Source organism: Taeniopygia guttata, chromosome 3 (assembly GCF_048771995.1).
Source record: "Taeniopygia guttata chromosome 3, bTaeGut7.mat, whole genome shotgun sequence".
Lineage (NCBI taxonomy): Eukaryota > Metazoa > Chordata > Aves > Passeriformes > Estrildidae > Taeniopygia > Taeniopygia guttata.
The window spans coordinates 76123356-76136439 of NC_133027.1; the positions used below are offsets into that span (position 1 = coordinate 76123356).

The 13084-nt window shown below is 37.9% G+C and overlaps 1 protein-coding gene across 50 annotated transcripts in view; it reads left to right on the forward strand.

Annotated features, from left to right (window-relative positions):
• The window catches only part of LOC115494396 (uncharacterized), a 432669-nt gene that overhangs the window by 67620 nt on the left and 351965 nt on the right, over window positions 1-13084 (forward strand). The gene's annotated exons all lie outside the window — the stretch shown is intronic.

Sequence of the window (13084 nt, forward strand, 5' to 3'; positions counted from 1 at the left end):
CCGTGACTCAAAGCTTTTAAAGGCAGCTAGAGTACCAGGGCAGTTGACTGTCCCAAAAGCTTTTGACTTCCACCGAAATAGGGGGTCCAGCTTCTTCGTGGGCTCAGAGCAGCACACGTTGGGGCGCCACCTGTTATTTCTATGGTTTTCCCCCCTCCACGCAGCCCCCCGAATGAATCCGACTAGCTCAGAGATATGGGGCTGTGAGGGGAGGAAATAGCAGGAGAGGGAAAGGTATTCAGAAGAGGCTCCTTACCCAGGGTGTTGGAACAGCTCACTTTATTCTGTGGTGTCCATGGAGAGCAGGGCAAAAGAGGAAGAGCAGGAAGTTTCAGGGGTCTATATAGGTTTTGGACAGGGTGGGCTCTCCTGGCTCCCCGCCAACCCCATTGGGGCAGGAGGGAGGATTCAGGGGTTATCTTGATCAGAGCCACAGAGGCCCTAGGAAAGGGGGGACAAAAGGGTGTCCAGGAGCTCACCGTAACACATATCTGGTATGTTATTTGGAAAATTTGATAATTTTCTGTAGGCTTTATTCAATTTTAAAGTATTAGCATGTTTCTTCAAGATGTATCCCTGTCTCCCATCAACACAAACTTTCATTTCTCCACAAGGTTATGTTGATTATATGCTAATGTGATGATGCTGTCATTTAAAATGAAGATAAATCTTTTAATGCTAATGCACCAATTTCAATTTTTGAGAGAAACCTGTAGTTAGCTGCGTCATGACAACATTTTGTGATATTAGTCACAGTTTGGAATTGATCCAACTAAGTGTTGTATTGTAAACACCGTGTTTCCTTTCCAGTGTTCAGAGGCTGAGATGTAATTTATTCCAATCAGGATGTACTTTGACAAGCCAGCTGAATGGGATGCAGCTGCTGTTGTTAAATATTTCCACCTCTCCCTGCTTTTCAGGTTTTCCCAGATGTCATAATCTTCAGTGCTCTCCATGCTGGCATTACAAGCAGCTCTGTCAGGGGTTAGGAGGAAGTGAGAGTGGGATGTGCTGGGAAGAAAAGTAGCCCATTATGCTCATTATAGGAGGAGATGGACAAAGAGTTTTGTTTGGAAAAGCCTTCTGCACTGATGAATAACTAATTCACTCGGATTCTAAATCTGACAGTTATTGTGCACTTGATGAATGCTTTGGAAATTCTATATGTGGAATGACATCTCATAAAAATATGACTCAGAAACAGTGAAGCAACAAGACTTTTAAAACCAGAAACCCTACCTGAGCTGAAATTATGCTGGCTTTGCTTTGGAATACAAAAACTTTGAAAGCTAATGTATTTTCGTCCACTCCATAAGCCCAGCAGGTAAAAAGCATTTCAGTAGTCTTCATATACCAATAGAAATGCCTGTCTCCTAAACTACTTCTCCCTAGGTCATGAACCTTTAGCTGGATAACTCTTCAGGGAAGCTTTGTACAACTTGTCAATGTCCCTTTTGCAACAGAGTGGAGTTATCCATGAGGTCTTTTGAAAGTGTATCAGTGGGAAAGAGTGTATGAAGCTGTCTGCATCTTTTGCAATTGAGTCATTGCCAATTTTTGACTGGCAAGGAAACATAAAGCTTATCTGAATTTTGTTTAGCCACAAGCATCACAGAAACTTATTACCCCATCCTTGGCTGAACACATTTCTTTTGGGTTTTCTGTGCTATGGATTATCTGACTGGTTAGTTGACTTCAGCAGAGCTCTCACTTTCTTAGACACATTTGTTAGAGCACAGCAAGTGAAATTAGAGCTGGGTCTTGTGTTTTATTGACTCTTGCAGCCTTTGTTGCTCTGATTTCTAGAGCTAGGAAATAAGTTTTAGTTTGCTACATTCGAAAGATTCATCACTAAAGATGTATCCAAACATCTTTACAGGGAGAATAATGCTTTGGCTGCTACTTTCATGGTCTTTAATTGAAGGTAAAATTAAAGACCACCAACAACGAAAGAATACTTTTCCTTTTTGAGATAAAACTACAAGGAAAAAACAGTCAGGAAGGTCTACTGGGGTTACATGATGTCCCTGAGCAGACTTGGGGATAGATTAGACTAAATTTACAACAATTTCTCTACAAGTGCTCAGCCTATGCAGAAAGCCTTCCCAGCTTCAACATATACTGTATACTGCTTTGGGAATTGCAAAAACCTTCTGTTGATGGCTTTTAGGTATTTCTCGTTCCTCCAGTATAGGACAGTAGAAGGGAGAATAGTCTGGTTTTCTGTTAATAAAGATATCAGATTTTAGAAGTTTGGCTAAGAATTCTCTGTGTAGACACAGCATAATGCACTGGATTGGAAAGTCCTTCAGGCTTCTTTACACAGACCTCTGCAACTACCTGAAAGGAGGCTGTGAACAGCTGAGTGCCAGCCTCTGCTCCCAGGCAATCTGTGACAGAACAGGAGGACATACTCTTAAGCTGGATCAGGGGAGGTTTAGGTTGGACATTAAGAAGAATTTCTTCACAGATATGGTGATTAGACATTGGAATGGACCACCAAGGGAAGTGGTACAGTCACCGTGCTGGTGGTGTTTAAGGAAAGACTGGATGTGGCACTTAGTGCCATTGACTAGTTGACATGGTGTTAGGTCAGATGTTGGACCTCATCATCTCAGAGGTGTTTTCTAACATAATTGATTCTGTCATTCTGTGGTATTTTACCCAGAGAGTCCCCTAGTAAGATTTAAAAGGGTATGTAACTATGTCCATTTGGGTAAGGGCCAACTGTATTGCGAAAATGCCAATTCATGTGGCCTGTAATATTTCAGTAGTACATATGCTAGTTTTCTAAAGGTTTGGTTTAAACTATTGTTTCATTTCACACAAATGGAAAACAGGTGAGAAATAGTGATTTGACAGTAACTTCCTAACTTTACATAACACAATTTGTACAAAGCAGGAGTCCTGCAATCCACTCCCAGATCCTTGGGCCTACTATTCCCCACGCAAAAGATGTCAGCAAAATGACCTGATAGAAACATAATCTTTCAAGTCTGCTACTGTTTATTAACTTCTTGAGAACTTGCTTCTGGTTTGTGTGGTAGTTTTTACTTTCCTTTGTTGCTTCATTCTGCCTTTATGTTTTCTTTTTATATAAGGCAATTGGAAAATCATGTAAAAGTAAGTCTGTGTTTATTTTTGTCATCATCCACTGATTCTGCTCTGCAAAATAGGATGACTTATGAAAGTAACAGTTTAGGGCAAAATTTATAGGTAAAAAAACATTGTCAAAATCTGATTGCCCACAGCACAAAGTGAATATTTTTTTCTGAATGCTGTCTACTCCTTACAATTACAATCCACAATACTGTCTCTACAAATCCAGAGTTTCCAATGTTTAGATTCAACAAGGAATGTGTATAATATGTCTTTATTTTCAGCATTGTGTCTCTACTGAGAAAAAGTCAAGGGTTACACTTGCTTACAGATGGGATTTCCTCAGATCTTTCATCAGGATAATCAGCTTCAGTTTTATTACAATCTGTCTTGATTTCTTCCTTCATAATTGCCCAGTCCTGAAAAATGAAGTGACTACTTGAGTTAAATGTGCAGGGTGGTGTAAGCTGAGCTGAAGTCTCCACCATATGGTTTATTTCAAGACATTTTTACTTTGAACCTGGTGAGCAAAATAAGAATATATTTTCGGGGGTTTGGGTTTTTTAAATTTTTGGTCTGATTTTGGTTTTACAACTACAATAATTTAAACTATCTAAGGGAAACTTTCAGGATTCTTTGTAACCACTAAAGAAATAGACAGGCAATGGGCATTCTTGTCCAGAAAATCAAGTCTGATTTTTTTTTCCAATCTGAAGTTTAATATGTAATTTAAATAAAAAATCATATATTTATCATATGATTCAGCTCAGTAGTATTTTTTTATTATAATCAGATGCTTTAGCAAAATGCTATCAAATATACACAATTCTGCAAGGATAAATGACATCTGTGTTGTAAACTCACTTGTTTCTGAAATTAAAGACAGGTGCTCTGCTACATGGCATGTAGTTACTACATTTTTTTTAGTTCTTTCTGCTGGATTCATTGTTTCTTACTAGACTTTTCCAGACCCCTCATGTAGGGAGTACGCTAGGTAGAAGTGCTCCTTTGCTGTGCTTTTTCTCTCTTAAATTTCCCTCAGAGATTTTTGGGCATAGAGTAGTTTTATTGACTGTCAACAGAGATTTAATTTCTGGGTGCAATGTGTAAACTTTTGCTGCCATCATTCACTCTTTGTAAGGGTCAAATTGACAATGGCAAATACTGAATACCCTTCAGTAAAAAAAGTGAATATACAGGGCTAAAGGTACTTTCAATTCTTGCATGACAACATCACAGACTGTAATATTAAAACCTTAAAAAAACCTACCAAAGTTTTGGACAAAAATGACACCTGATGAAAAGTGACAGCTTTTAAGGTGCTAAGCAGAAAGAGGTCAACTTTCCTTTAATAGCTTAGCAATCAGAGTATTGATTTTAAAATACTATCCGAATGACCAATATTATTTTTCAATTTTCTCCTTTATATATTGGCTAGATTTGTGCTTAATTTTTTCTGCAATATGATAATTAGAAGATGAGAGAATTTTTTTTCATGAAAACTAAATTTATTTGTGGCCAGTAGCTAGTGTCTCCTAAGAATTTATAAAATATTTTTAGTGTGTCTTGAAACAATCTTTCTTTATTCAAATTAGTCTGGATTTACTAGATCAGCTTGTAAAACCTATTCAGAACAATGGGTACAGCTGACAAAAACCAACTACATGCAAATGAATTGATCTGCTCCTTCCCTCCTGCATTCCACACTGCAGTGGCCAACCTGCCGTCATTCATCAAAGGAGACATGGCAATGATGCAATCTCTGTTGAAGTGGGTGCCAGACTGTAGAGATCTACAGCTGTTTAACAGCTCAGATCATCTTTCATTGTTGGCATCAGAAATGTCTTACCCAGGTAGATAAAAAAATGTGCACAGATGCATTTTCAACCCTGTGCAAGTCCAAAATGAAAAAGCAGTTTCTTATCTCTTCTAGGAACTCCTGTCTCTGGCATTTATGCCCAGATAAAATAGACATAAGTGTTTTTCCAGAGCTAATTATAGGGGGATAATTTGCTATATCTTAGAGTAATTCCACTTTTTGCCTTAGAATTACAATATTAAAAACTTACTAGTACTTCATCTGCTTTATTTCTCATACCCTATTGTTTCTTGTCTGTTTTCTTCTTGCTTCTCACATACAGTCTCATTCTTCTACCCTATGTAATGGAATGACTAATATTTATTCTGCATAAGAATTCTCTTCAAGAAGGAGAGCTGAGGGAATGCTATTTTTCATTATTCATTACTCCATGGTACCTCAGACTGCTAATGTTTTTATCTTTGTTTTTCTGTCTGTTTTTGTAATTCCTTTTGCAGTGTGGCAATAGTAGTTTTTGTACACTTTTGGTGCCACAGCTATCACGGGCAGAGATTCTATTGACAGCTTGTCACAGCAGAGTGGAAAAAGATCTTGGGTAAAAATATTAACATGGCAAGTTCCAGCTGGTGTAGCCCAATCTGAACAATAGCATTACAAGTGGACTGGCACATCATATTGTGAAGCTGTTGTCAGAAAATTATTATCCAAGACTTTACTCATGGAGGATTGTAAATGCATTCAGGCTTTTCTTCAAAGAACAGTTTGGTGAAAGAAAAGGAAGGGAACAGAAATGGGAGCAAATAACTTGTTCTTAGGACATAAAACTTTAGGAGTGAAGAGTGCTGCTTGCAAATGCAACTATCAGGTATGTTTTTTTTAAAGATAGGCCAGTTTTTCTTCTGCATTTGTCATGACTGTTATCTGACATAAAACTCATATCCAAAATAGAAGCTAAATTTATACTGAAACAGTTCACCATAATTAAAAATTTCACTGATGTTGCTGTGGGGTTGGGATTATTCAAAGATTATGTGGTGACATTTATCCCTTTGAAATTTAACCTAACAGTACTGGATAGAGCAGGACTAGCAAGTTGGGCCAATGTCTTTGGTAAATGACACATAAATCACCATTTCACGACTGGTTCATAGATCTCTGTCAGCGTGGCTTCCCTCCTTCTGCCTTCATGCTCTTTATTACTTCTTGACACACACAGGCTCATGAAGCTGCAAAACAATGTACAAACAGCTGCCTGAGACCTCATAGGGAATTTTGCCCAAATAAATAATGACAATCAGTTGTGTGGAGATACTACTAAATTGGTTCTGAAAGGCAAAATATGGTGTTGAGTCACAAGTTGCAGATTTGCATGAATTGAAAGTTTTAATCTGATCATTCAGACTGGCTACACTGAAATGATTTTATGCCTTTGTGTTAATTTGTCTGGGAGGCATTTATGGCATTAATAATGTTGCAGGTTGGCCCAGCATTATGTTGAGTGTTGCAGTGGACTCACACAATAAATGGTTGCTTGGGCTCTATGAAAATGTGGCAGTCCTTCTATTTCCAAAATATACAGTAATATTCACTGCTTCCTAAAAGTCCATTATGAGCTATAAGGGAGTTTTTATCAAAGCAGGCATAGTACAACTTCATGTAATGGATTCTTTGTTTGTTCCCTTATTGCCTGTTTCTGGTACTTCATTGCTATCTAGCTGCTTGTGATTAACACAGTACACCTGTTTCTGTATGCTTCCTGTTAGTCTACATTTTTTGCTATTAGGTTAATCCTCTAGAAAGTGATTTTTTTTCTTTTACAATTTTTTAGAAGCTGCTCAAGAATTTACACCTTTATGCTGAGTAATAAGTGCCTGGAATGAAGGTTGTACAGATGGAGCAGCTCTGACAGGACTCTCCGATCCTATCAAGTGACTCACCTTATCATTGTGGAGCAACTGAAGGATAGTTGTGCTTGCTGATTTGCTTTCCTCTGTCATGGTTCTCTGCACATCCTCATTCTGACCACAAACAGAAGTAGAAATGACACAGTGTGATGAGTTATAAACTTCAGGTGTCTGGACTGGCTAAGCTTTGGTTAGCACAGGGCAGATTCCAAAGTGACACAGCTGGAGTCACTTGAATATATCCTGTTTCAAGATTTCTTTCTTTCAGAAATAGACCCTGGTAATAACTTTATGAATCTAAACAGACCTATCCAAACTTCCCCAGGCCCATTTTCTATTTGTTGGATACTTCTTGTGCCTACATTCTCATGTTCTTGTATTGCCGTAGTGTTGGTGTGGGGCTAGACTTTGCTGCTGACTCTCTGCTTCACAGCCTAGCTCCTGCCTGAACTTGTCGGAGCATTCAAGGAGACCTCATGTCTTCTGTTATTCTAGCAGTGCCAGATGCATGAGGGTCTTCCACGGCTTTGTGCTGTGGTGGGTACTTGGCCTCGGCCTGGCCTCTTGGCTCATTTAATGGGAGCAGAAAGGAACTTTTCTCTGAGGATCCAACTCATTTTAATGTGCACATTGTTCAGCTTCATGGAGGTCACTTTTCCACACTGCTCTCTGCATTGCTACTCTGTTCAGGACTGTAATCTTGCTTCTGCCAACCAGCACCCTTTAAATCCTTCCCTTTTTCCCCAGAAGACCCCATCTCAGGGAATTCTTGCTGCTTCTAGGCTTAATTTCTCTTTTCCCGTTTCCTCATCAGAGTTTCAGATTATAAACTGTCAGGGCACACACTTTACCATCCCCATGGTATTTAATGCTCTCCCTCCCCAAACCACCATTCAGAATAGCTTTAGTATTCTGCTTCATTTAGTGCTATACTGTTTGGTATTGGTAATGGGAAGGGAAAATTCAGGAGACCTGTTGACTGATAGAAAGTTTTTTCAGTTTTGCTATTGCTGTTTTAGGGTCAACAGGGAAGTAGAGATTTGTGTATGTTGGGAAACTCCTAATTCAGCATTAGATTCTATAGTCATATGCTTAAGTCCTTAAGAATACTGAGGAAGATCAGACTCCCTGATATATAACAGAAAGCTACAGAGATTTATGGAATTATTACTAGTAGCAGAATTTCTCAAGGATTTAGCCAAAGACATGCTTTTTACAAATATAATGCTGAATGTTGTCTTTCATATTGCCAGCTGATGACATTGCTGATGACATTTCAGTTAACATTGCTGATCAGGGCCTGCAGATTTGCCACATTAGAGAATTTTTGTCTTTAAAATCCAGACTATATTTTCAGCCAAGGAGAGCTGACACCTCCTCCAAACGGCATGGCACTCTCTGAGAAATCTAGCCCTTGATCTGCTCTCTATTTCTACTTATTTGGTATTGGCATATTTTATGATCCTGTCTTGGAAATGGAAAGCTTAACTGTTTTATTGAACTCTTGCTAACAACTGGCTCTGTATTAAAAATTACCCCTGCCAGGCCTCGGAAATATTTTACTGCTGCAAGAAACCTTATGAGCATTAAGCTGAATGTGGACATTTTGTAAACAATTCTAGGAAGTTTAGGATATTTTTTTTTTAAATTTACTTTATGTATATAGCTATATAAAATCTAGAGAATGGTGCTGTCTGTGGCTTGCAAGGGACATGTATAACAAAAGTCATGCAAGTAAATCAGCACACTATGAAAATAATTGTGTCAGCAAGGATGTGGAAGTGAAAGAAATCTAAGGTGAAAAATCTTTTCACCAAGACGTGAAAGAAATCTGTGAATTAATTTCCCTTGACAATTACAACTGTGCACAAAACATACTAAGAATGAGGCAATATAATTAGTGAAATTAAATAGTGAAACCACCAACTCAGTATACAACCTTACATTTTTATTTCCTTTTCTTTACAGCAATATGCACTATTGGAGGCCATAGTATTGACTCAGTCTCTATGCCAGAATTCTAATTTTCTAAATAATAATTTAATATATTTTTTACTTTATCGAAGGATCTCCCAAACCTTTCATCTTGAACAGTACCTTTTGCTATAGAAAAGTAGTAGCAGTCCTTAGGCAGATTGCTAGATGGGCAATCTTTGGACTGAGTGGTTTCTGGAGGTCAAAAATCTGGATGAGGAGGATGGGACTAGAAGGTAAATTCTGTGAGAGCTATTTCTGGACAGAAAGAGCTCTGTATGTCTCAGGTGCCCATTACAGAGAAGGACCAATAACTTTAAGTGTTTCAGGTGTAAGATTGTTAAAATTAGTGTCACTTTGTACATAATGCTGAACCTAAGCTCAGTTATCTTTAACTGTTCTACTATACAACCTCAGGGAACCCAGATTTTCACCTAGTATGTCCTTATGGAAATTTGCTATTCTATATTTACAATTTGATTTTATTTTTAAAGTATCATCCCTCTTCATTTTGTACAATTCTTTTTTTCCCTCGATCATTCCCCCTTCCCTGCACCTTTTATAGCTATAAATCTATGGTTTAACCAGCGAGATCTCTTCTTATCTCTTAATTATTTGAGTTACCAATCTATTACATTATTTTCTTTTCTTATCCTTTTTTCCCTTTCTTTTTCCTTTCCTTCCTTTTCCCCTGCTCTTTCTACCATTAGTAAATTCTTCAGTATGTCTGGGAAAATCTTACCCCCTTGTAATGGGAAAGGAATCTAGGATTAAGTGTTCATATCCAACCTGCCATGGTTTGTGAATCCACTGACACTTAGACTTGCAGAAAAGGTCAGGTAAAGTAACCTTTCTCTGCTTTACCACTCCTTAATCTCATTAACTACCTCAAAAAGTTGTGCTTTCTCTCCTGGTGGGGTAGCTGTATTAAAATATCTGTCTATAAATGGGTCCTTAATCAGCTGTGGGTGGATAAAGCACTACCCCTGAGGACCCAAAGGCTTCACACAATTTCTGAAACATACAGAGCAGTTTATCAGAATTTGGAGTAGTGAAGAGAGGGGCACTAATGAGGCCCAGCTTACGAGCTGGTGATCCAAGTCACTAGTTTCTGACACCTTTGCAAATTATTCTCTCAGGCACCATCTTTGTGTGGTGTCATCTTTTTTGAACAATGGGCAAAATTTCACAATATGAGGCATCTTCCATGGAAAACTGAAATGTTCTCTAAGTGAGGGCTACTTGAGTGATGCTACTTATGTTAAAGTGTTGTTATTTGCATGTTTATAGAACAAACTTTTAATCTGCCCACAGAACATTTACTTTTTAACACCTTTCACACACAGATTTTTATTTTTCCTTTTTTTTTTTTTTTGTTAAAGGTAAATTTAGGAGAACTTCTGCAGAATTACAATCTAATCAAAATAAAAGGGTTTAATACAGAACTTGAGTGCATTTTAATGTGATATGATATTAAGCTTACATTCAGGTAATCAGAATTTGAGGCCACATTTAAGTTAAGCCTCAACCTACAAAAAGTCTCTTTAGTGACTGTACTTTGGGAAACTGTAGCACTGGTCAGATTGGAGGGATTTTGTTAGATGTTGTCATTGTATGTCTGGTTCTTTTTGTTTTTCCAAGAGCACATGATAGCAGAGGTTTCAGTGTAAAAGACTGACCTAGCAGAAAGTGCTGACTTTTATCTTGGACAAAACAGGATAAAATATTTCATGTCAGGTTTGTAGCTTACAGAATAAAATGTTCTCCATCATGCATACATCACAAACAATGCTGTAATTGATACAAATTAAAAGCTGGTGTGTCACACTGGTGGCAAGTAACATGCTTGTAGTTCAAAATGCAATCTTCTGTTTTTTTCTGGATGTCTCCTCAGCTTATGATTTGGCTCTGCTATTTAGATAGCCTCTTGGACAACTGTATTATTCAGATTATATGAGATTCTGTCAGAGGAGTTGAGTTTTTTGCTTGCATTTTTAGTTGCTGGATGTTGTTTAGTCCTAAATACCACCCTTTATTCAAGACCTTTTTGGCCTGAACCTACCTCGCAGAGCTGTTTTATGAGCATTTTATCTTTTTTTTTCTGTAAAACAGTGAATTACTACAGCTTATACATGAGGTGTAGCATAGTTTTCAATGCAGGTTTAGTAGCATAATCCAATTTAATATAACATGAGAAGAAACACCTTGGTAACTCTGTCTTTCAACTAGCTTGCAACTCTGCCCTAGTACTTGGAAGGGCTGGTCTCATTCCACTGAATTTAGTGAATTTGGATGTGCTTCTTGTTAACTGTGTTCTGGAGAGGGATCTATTGATATTTAAATTCTGGGGTATATTTGTAGCTTGGGCTGGTCATATTTCTGTTTGCCCTGAAATTTCTGATCAGATCAAGGCCTAAAACAGGAGTGTAAAGAGAGAGATTCTTCTGTGACTACAAGCGAAAATATTCTTCTGAATGAACTTCACACTAGTATAGGTGAAAATGTATTTCTATAAGGGTTGAATGAGTAGTAAAGTATAACAAGGACCACTAGCTTCTGACTTCATCACTGCAATGCATTTTAAAGAATTTTAAGAGTAAAAACTGTGTTGTACAGTGAGACTTCTGGAACTCTTTTACAGAAACTGTCACTCTATTTCCTTGTGCTACTTGGTGTGTGGGGCTGTGCGTAACAAGATTTTGGATTCACATCTTAGTCATGTGAAAGACTTTAAATATATGGGTTTAATTTTCAAAGAAGAGAGGTAATGAGTTTGGGATGTGTTTATATCCTTAGCTTGACTCCTTGAAACTTCAATTACTTTTAAAGAAATCAAATAGATGGGCTATTTTAATCTATCAATTTAGATTTCTTATGGGAAAAATAAGAAGCATATATATGAAAGAAGGGAGGACAGAGAAGTATTGGGTTGAGAAAAGCTGAGGGAAGACAGCAAGAGCTCAATTTGATTTGTTCTGACTTTATGAAATGTAGATTTTAAAAGCATTTGGGGTTTATTTTGCCATATTAAAAGTCAGTTATATCTGACCTCTATATTTCAAGACTTCTAGTATTGTTAGGAAAATGAAGACAATTTTCTCTTGCTGTTAGTTTTATGCATCTTTCTGATGTTGATATCTTTTTAATTTGAGATACCAAATACTAAAATAAAATTTTATGTTAAGTTCTCCTCTTCTCTTCATTACATTTGCAAAGAAAATGAAAAATTTTTTTACATTATTTTGTGCCTGCTCTGCCATACTCTGCTTCACAGATACACATGGTGTGACTCTTACTCAATATTGTGTTTAGTAAAGCCTGTGAGAAAATATTTTCCTACAAAGTCAGAAAACAATTTTCAACTGTAAACTTGTTTTTTTTTCCATCGTTTATATTCTTTCATACAAGGCTTTAAAGGAATTTTCACATATGCCCAAGGCTTCTGACATTAAACGTTGTCTGAGCTTTAAGAAACCTACCAAGTGGTCTCTGAAAAGATGCAATATATGGCAATATTATGGAGAGCTTGTAACTGCAGCAACAGCAGACATATATGATCCTATTGACATGTTTCTTCATTACTCTATGCTCACAGCACGGCAGATTTAAGCTTTGTTCTTTTTATGCCTTCAGCCATGGAAAACAATCAAAGTTCTGGCTCTTTCAGGAAGAATTTGTGTAACTCAAGATTTGGATAAACCCTTCCCCCAAAGTCATCATGTCAGGGAAGAATCACGGATTGTAAACTCACTGCAGCTTTCTTGTGTGGTCCTCACTCAGTGTTGTAGGACTCTTGCTTAGGACTTTCTGTTCAGGGAGTAGCAGGAATCAGGGAGGTATTAGTTACCTGTCTTCGTAGTTGCTTTGCAGTGTGCAAATGAGGAGACTTGGCTCTGACTCTGCCCGAGTCAGAACTTGCAGTTTCAAGTTGCAGGCCACTATTATCGAAGAAGGAGCAGTCGTCTCATGTTGTGTTAGTGAAGGAGCACACCCTGTTTTGTGGGCTGTGTCAATAGGTTTGGCATAATAAGCCCATGCTCCCACTGACATTACAGCCATTCAAGGACAGGGGTGTACACAGGACCTAGTTATATCTAGACATTCCAGCACCAATTAGAGCCAGCTCCTGAGGGTGCACCTCCTAGTTCCTGAGCTAGGTAGGGGAGGGAGGGAGGAAAATTCCCCCTCCTTCCCCATAAAGTTCTCCCCTTTAGCCACTAAAGTTCCACTAAAGCTGCCAGATGATGATGAACAGTCTGCTGCCAAGGAACATTATAGAGGGCTGTGT